A 6644-nucleotide genomic window follows, 5' to 3' on the forward strand; every position below is an offset into this window, starting at 1 on the left:
CATATATGGAAAGAAAGAAAAAAGAAAGAGAAAGGAAAGAAAGAAGGAAAGAAAGAAGAAAAAAAATTATAATTTGATCTGCATCCATACTCCATGAGTTCATTCCCTGGAGATGGATGGTATTTTTCACGATGAGTCCTTTGGAATTGTCATGGATCATTTTATTGCTGAGTTGCTGAGAATAGCTAAGTCATTCATAGTTCTTCATCATAAAATATTGCTATTACTATATACAATATTCTTCTTGTTTTACTCACTTCACCATGCATCAATTCATGTAGATCTCTCCAGGTTTTTCTGAGATAATCTTGTTTTTCATTTCTTATAGCACAATAATTATATTCCATCACAATCATATACCACGACTTGCTCAGCTACTCCCCAGTTGATGGGCAACTCCTCAAATCCCAGTTCTTTGTCACCACAAAAAGAACAGCTGTAAATATTCTTGTACATGTAGGATCTTTCCTTTTTGAAAAAAAATTCTTTAAAATACAGCTGTAGTAGTGTTATTGCTGGGTGAAAAAGTATGCATGGTTTTATAGCTGACATACATCCAAATTGCCCTCCAGAATGGTTGAATTAGTTCGCAATTCTAACAAGTGTATTAGTGTCTGTATTTTCCCACACCCCCTCTAACATACGTCATTTTCCTTTTCAGTCATATCAGCTAATCTGATAGGTATGAGATAGTACCTCAGAGTTCTTTAAGTTTGCATTTCTCTAATCAATAGTAATTTATAACATTTTTTATATGACTATAGATAGCTTTGATTCAGGGGTGGGTAACCTGTGACCTTGAGACCACATGTGGCCCTTTAGGTCCTCAAGTTTGGCCCCTTGAATCCAAACTTCACAGGGCCACACTTGAGTACCTAAAGGGCCACATGTGGCCTCAAGGCCACAGGTTCCCCATCCCTGGACTTCATTTGAAAACTGCCTTTTTTATATCTATTGACCATTTATCAATTGAGGAATGGCTCTTTTTTATTATAAATTTAACTCAGTTCTCCATACGTTTAATGGAGTAACTTGCTGTGAATTTTTTTACAGTTATGATTACTGTGTGCTTCCCTCCATTCTATTTTCCCTGTTTATCCTGCTCTGTCTCTCCTTTCACTCTCCATTATTGAAAGTGTTTTGTTTCTGACTTTTACCTCCCCTAATCCTCTGTCTTTTATATAGGTCTCCCCTCTTCTTTTAGTCCCTTTCCCTCTTACTTTACTGTAGGGTAAGATTGATTTCTGTACCCAACTGACTGTGTCTGTTATTCCTTCTTTGAGCCAATTCCAATGAGACTAAGATTAAAGCATTGCTTGCTACCCTTCCCTCATCTTCCCCTCTTCAATGAAAGTTCATTTCTGTCTCTTTACTTCTCTCTTTCCCCGTTTCCCAGTGCATTTCTCTTTCTCACTCCTTAATTTGTTTTTTTTTTTTGGTAATCATTCCATCGTATTACCTATGTCCTCTGTCTATGTATACTCCTTCTAACTGTCCTTATAGTGTTAAAGGTCTTAGTAGTTACAATTGCCATCTTCCTACGTAGGAATGTAAATAGTTTAACTTTGTGGAGTCAATTATAATTTCTCTTTCCTGTTTATCTTTTTATGCTTCTCTTGAGTATTGTACTTGAAAGTAAAATTTTCTATTCTGCTCTGGTCTTTTCTTCAAGAATGTTTGAAAGCCCCCTATTCCATTGAAAACCGATTTTTTTCCCTTGAAGGATGATACTCAGTTTTTCTGGATAAGTGACTGCTTTTTTAAGTTGAGAAAGAGAAATCCTTTATTATTGGGATGGATACCACTGGTATAATGGTTAAAGACTCATTTGATCATGTAACTCCTTTCTTAAAATATTTTTATTATTTAATATTTTTAGTTTTCAACATTGATTTTCACAAGATTTTGAGTTACAGATTTTCTCCCCATTTCTACCCACCCCCCCACTGCAAGATGGCATATATTCTGACTGCCCCTTTCTCCAGTCTGCCCTCCCTTCTGTCACCCAACTCCCCCCCCATGCCTTTTCCCCTTACTTTCTTGTAGGGCAAGATAGATTTCCATACCCCACTGCCTGTATATCTTATTTCCCAGTTGGATGTAAAAATAACTTTTTCATGAGCATTTGTTTCTAGAATGTTGAGTTTCAAATTCTCTCCCTTCTTCCCTCCCCACCCACCCTCCTTGAGAAGGCAAGCAATTTAACATAGGCCACACATATATCATTATGCAAAATACTTCCTTAATAGTCATGTTGTGAAAGACTAACTATATTTCCCTCCATCCTATCCTGTCTCCCTTTATTTGAATTTCTCCCTTGACCCTGTCCCTTTTCAAAAGTGTTTGCTTTTGATTACTTCTTCTCCCTATCTACCTTCCCTTCTATCTTCCCCTGCCCCCATTCCCTGCCACACTACTTTCCTGGAGGGTAAGATACCCAATTGAGTGTGTATGTTATTCCCTCTTTAAGTCAAATCTGATGAGGGCAAGATTCACTCCTTCCATTTCACCTGGCCCCTCTTGCCTTCCAATAGAACTGATTTTTCTTGCCACTTTTATGTGAGATAATTTACCCCATTCTGTCTTTCCCTTTCTCCTTCTCCCAAAATATTCCTCTCTCAACCCTTAATTTAATGATTTTTTTAGATATCATCCCTTCATATTCAACTCACCCTGTGCCCTCTGTCTACACACACACATACACACACACACACACACACACACACACACACACACACACACACACATATATATATCATGTAGGAATGTAAACTTTAGTAAGTCCCTTATGATTCCTCTTTCCTGTTTCCCTTTTCATGCTTCTCTTGATTCTTGTATTTGAAAGTCAAATTTTCTATTCAGCTCTGGTCTTTTCACTGAGAAAGCTTGGAAGTCCTCTATTTTATTGAAAATCCGTATTTTGCCCTGGAGTATTATACTCAGTTTTGCTGGTAGGTGATTCTTGGTTTTAATCCTAGTTCCTTTGACCCCCAGAATGTCATATTCCAAGCCCTTTGATCCCTGAATATAGAAGCTTCTAGATCTTGTATTATTCTGATTGTGTTTCCACAATACTCAAATTGTTTCTTTCTGGCTTCTTGTAATATTTTCTCCTTGAACTGGGAACTCTGGAATTTGGCCACAATATTCCTAGGAGTTTTCTTTTTGGGATCTTTTTCAAGAGGCATTTGGTATATTCTTTCCATTTCTGTTTTACCGTATGGTTCTAGAACATCCAGGAAGTTTTCCTTGATAATTTCTTGAAAGATGATGTCTAGGCTCTTTTTTTGATCATGACTTTCAGGAAGTCCAATGATTTTTAATTTATTTTTCCTGGATCTATTCTCCAGGTCAGTGGTTTTTCCAATGAGATCTTTCACATTGTCTTCCACTGTTTCATTCCTTTGGTTCTGTTTTATAATTTCTTGATTTCTCATCAAGTCACTAGCTTCTACTTGCTCCAATCTAATTTTTAAAGTAGTATTTTCTTCAGTGGTCTTTTGGACCTCTTTTTCCATTTGGCTAATTCTGCCTTTTAAGGCATTCTTCTCCATATTGGCTTTTTGGATCTCTTTTGCCATTTATGTTAGTCTATTTTTTAAGGTTTTATTTTCTTCAGTACTTTTTTGGGTCTCCTTTAGCAAGTCATTGACTTGTTTTTCATAGTTTTCTTGCATCTCTCTCATTTGTCTTCCCAATTTTTCCTCTACTTCTCTTCCTTGGTTTTCCAAATCCTTTTTGAGCTCTTCCATGGCCTGAGACCAATTCATATATTTCTTGGAGGCTTTTGATATAGGCTCTTTGACTTTGTTGAATTCTTCTAGCTGCATGTTTTGATCTTCTTTGTCATGAAAAAAGGATTCTGTAGTCTGATTCTGAGTCCTTTTGCACTGCCTGGTCATGTTCTCAGCCAACCACTTGACCCTTGAGCTTTTTGTCAGATTGTGACTGCCTTTAGCATGGAGAGTATTGCGTCCCAAGCTTTAGGCGCCTTGTGCTGTTGTTTTCAGAGCTATTTTGCCACAAGCTCTGCCACACCAGCACTCCTCCTCCCCTAAGAATTGCCAGCCAGGACCTCAACACAGATCCAAGCAGGGCAAAGCAATAGAACCCTGCCTCTGTGGCAGTAAAGCAATCCCTGTACTCCCCCTCTGATCAGTTGCTGGATTCCTGCCATTGGGTGGGCCTGGGACCAGAAGCAGCCACAGTTGGAGCTCTGGAAGTAGCCACAGGAGCTTCCTGCTGCTGCTCCTACCATCTCTGCAACTCCCAGGGCTAGGACCACACCACACACTTCTCTCACTCAGATCCAGCCATTTTCCCACTGACCTGCTCAGCTCCCTTTGGCATCTGTGGGTTAAGAAGTCTGGTAACTGCCACAGCTCAGTGACTCATGGCCCTAAGGCCTGCTCTGCCTGACTGCCATTCTGTTTGTTCCTGGCACAGCCCGCATTGGGCTGTGCTCTGCTCCCAGCATGGTGCAATAGACCCTTCCCAGTGAACATCCAGGCCATCTTGGCCTTGAGACTTGTTTCCCTTTGTTATTTCATGGGTTCTGTAGCTCTAGAATTTGTTCAGAGACATTTTTACAGGTGTTTGGAGGGATTTGAGGAAGAGCTTGAGTGAGTCCCTGTTTTCCAGCTGCCATCTTGCCTCTGCCCCCTGGATAGCTGATTCTTGGTTGTAATTCCAGCTCTTTTGCCCTTTGGAATATTATATTCCAAGCCTCCTGAACTATTAATGTAGAAGCTATTAAATCTTGTGTTATCCTGACTGTGGCTCCATGATACTTGAATTTTTTTCTGGCCTTTTTGAATATTTTCATCTTGACCTGGGAGTGCTTGAATTTAGCCATGATAATCCTGGAAGTTTTCATTTGGGGATCTCTTTCAGGAGCTATTGAGTGGATTCTTTCCAATTCTATTTTACTTTCTGGTTCTAGAATATCAGGGAAGTTTTCCTTGATAATTTCCTGAAATAGGATGTCTGTGCACCTTTCTTGATTATGAATTTAATATAGTCTAACAATTCTTTTACTACCTCTCTTTAATCTATTTTCCAAGTCAGCTGCTTTTCCAATGAGATATTTCACACTGTCTTCTATATTTTTTCATTCTTTTGATTTTATTGTTTCTTGAGATTTTATGGTGTCATTAGTTTCCACTTGCACAATTTTCATTCTTAAAGAATTATTTTCTTCAGTGAGCTTTTGTGCCTTTTCCCTCCATTTGGCCAATTCTACCTTTTAAGAAGTTGTTCAGTGATTTTTCTGTACATCTTTTTCCATGGGGTCAATTCTGGTTTTTGGAACTACTTGTGTTATTTTTTATTGATATAAGCACATCCAGTCACACACAGAATATACTTCTTTTATGGTAAAGTTTTATACTCTGTAGTTCATTTTAGAATAGAAAAATACCTATGTTTTTGGAATGAATGGATCAAACTAGGCAAAGAAAGTAACAAATGGAGACACCAAGTCTATTTGATTTCTACACTAGACCTGAATGACCCAGGGAAGTACACATTCATATGAAAGCTTTTTAATACTTCTACAGAAAGTGGTCTATAATTGCATTTCAAACACTCACACACATATATACATACACTATCTATTTGCATATATATGTGGGGGAAAGGCAAGGCAATTGGGGTAAAGTGACTTACCCAAGCTCACATAGCTAGTAAGTGTGTCAAGGATCTGAGGCTGCATTTAAACTCAGGTCCTCTTGACTTCAGGGCCTTTGTTTTACTCACTGTGCTACCTAGCTGCCCCTTATACATATATTTTTTCTTTAATTTTAAGCATCCCTTTATTTATCTCAGATACAGTAACAAAGCTTATATGCAATTCCTTTTATAGTGTTTGACAATATGGATGTTCTAGAATGTTTCTGAAAAGTGCAAAACACTGTAATAATACAGTGTAAATATTCTTATTCTACAACAGGGCTGGGAATTCTATTCTTGGCACAGGAATACAGCAGCAGATCACAAAATAGTCACCTTCTTTCTGCCCTCTCCAGGCTAGTCTTGCTAAACTACCCCCTCCCAATACCTCTTTCCATCTGAGGATCTGATTTCCAGCCATCTATTCAACATTTGTTCTCTTTCTTTTGGTTTTGCAGGAATTTGAAACAAACAAAATATGTCCTCCTAGGCTTTCCAGTTTTATTCTCTGGGAAAAATGAATGTCTAGAAACATAATCTATGAGGAAAGATGTACTTGAAGCATGGGTTTTTCAGAGGTCATCTAGCTATATAATGGCGTGAAGTTGATACGTCCTCATGATTGATAAGAACCATGGTGTACTCCTTTGAAGTGGATATTGGGGGAAATAATTTACTGCTCTAAATATAGAAAACATTTTATGTTGATGGGCAGTTTTTCATGTAAATGGCTACATTTGTTAGTGGTTTTGCTAATATTTGGTTCAGTTTTTTGTGTCCCAATTAAAAATCTATCTGAGAACAGTTGGAAGGTAATCATTTAGTATCATTGGCTGACAGAATAGCCTAATTTTCACTTTGTACAAGGGTTCAAATGATGGCTTGAAATGCCACAGTATTCTGGTACTATTTTTTTTTGGTACTACCTTAAAAACTGACATCTGTTTCGTATCTACCTCCCTTACCTTACTTTA

Source organism: Trichosurus vulpecula, chromosome 2 (assembly GCF_011100635.1).
Source record: "Trichosurus vulpecula isolate mTriVul1 chromosome 2, mTriVul1.pri, whole genome shotgun sequence".
In the NCBI taxonomy this organism is placed as follows: domain Eukaryota; kingdom Metazoa; phylum Chordata; class Mammalia; order Diprotodontia; family Phalangeridae; genus Trichosurus; species Trichosurus vulpecula.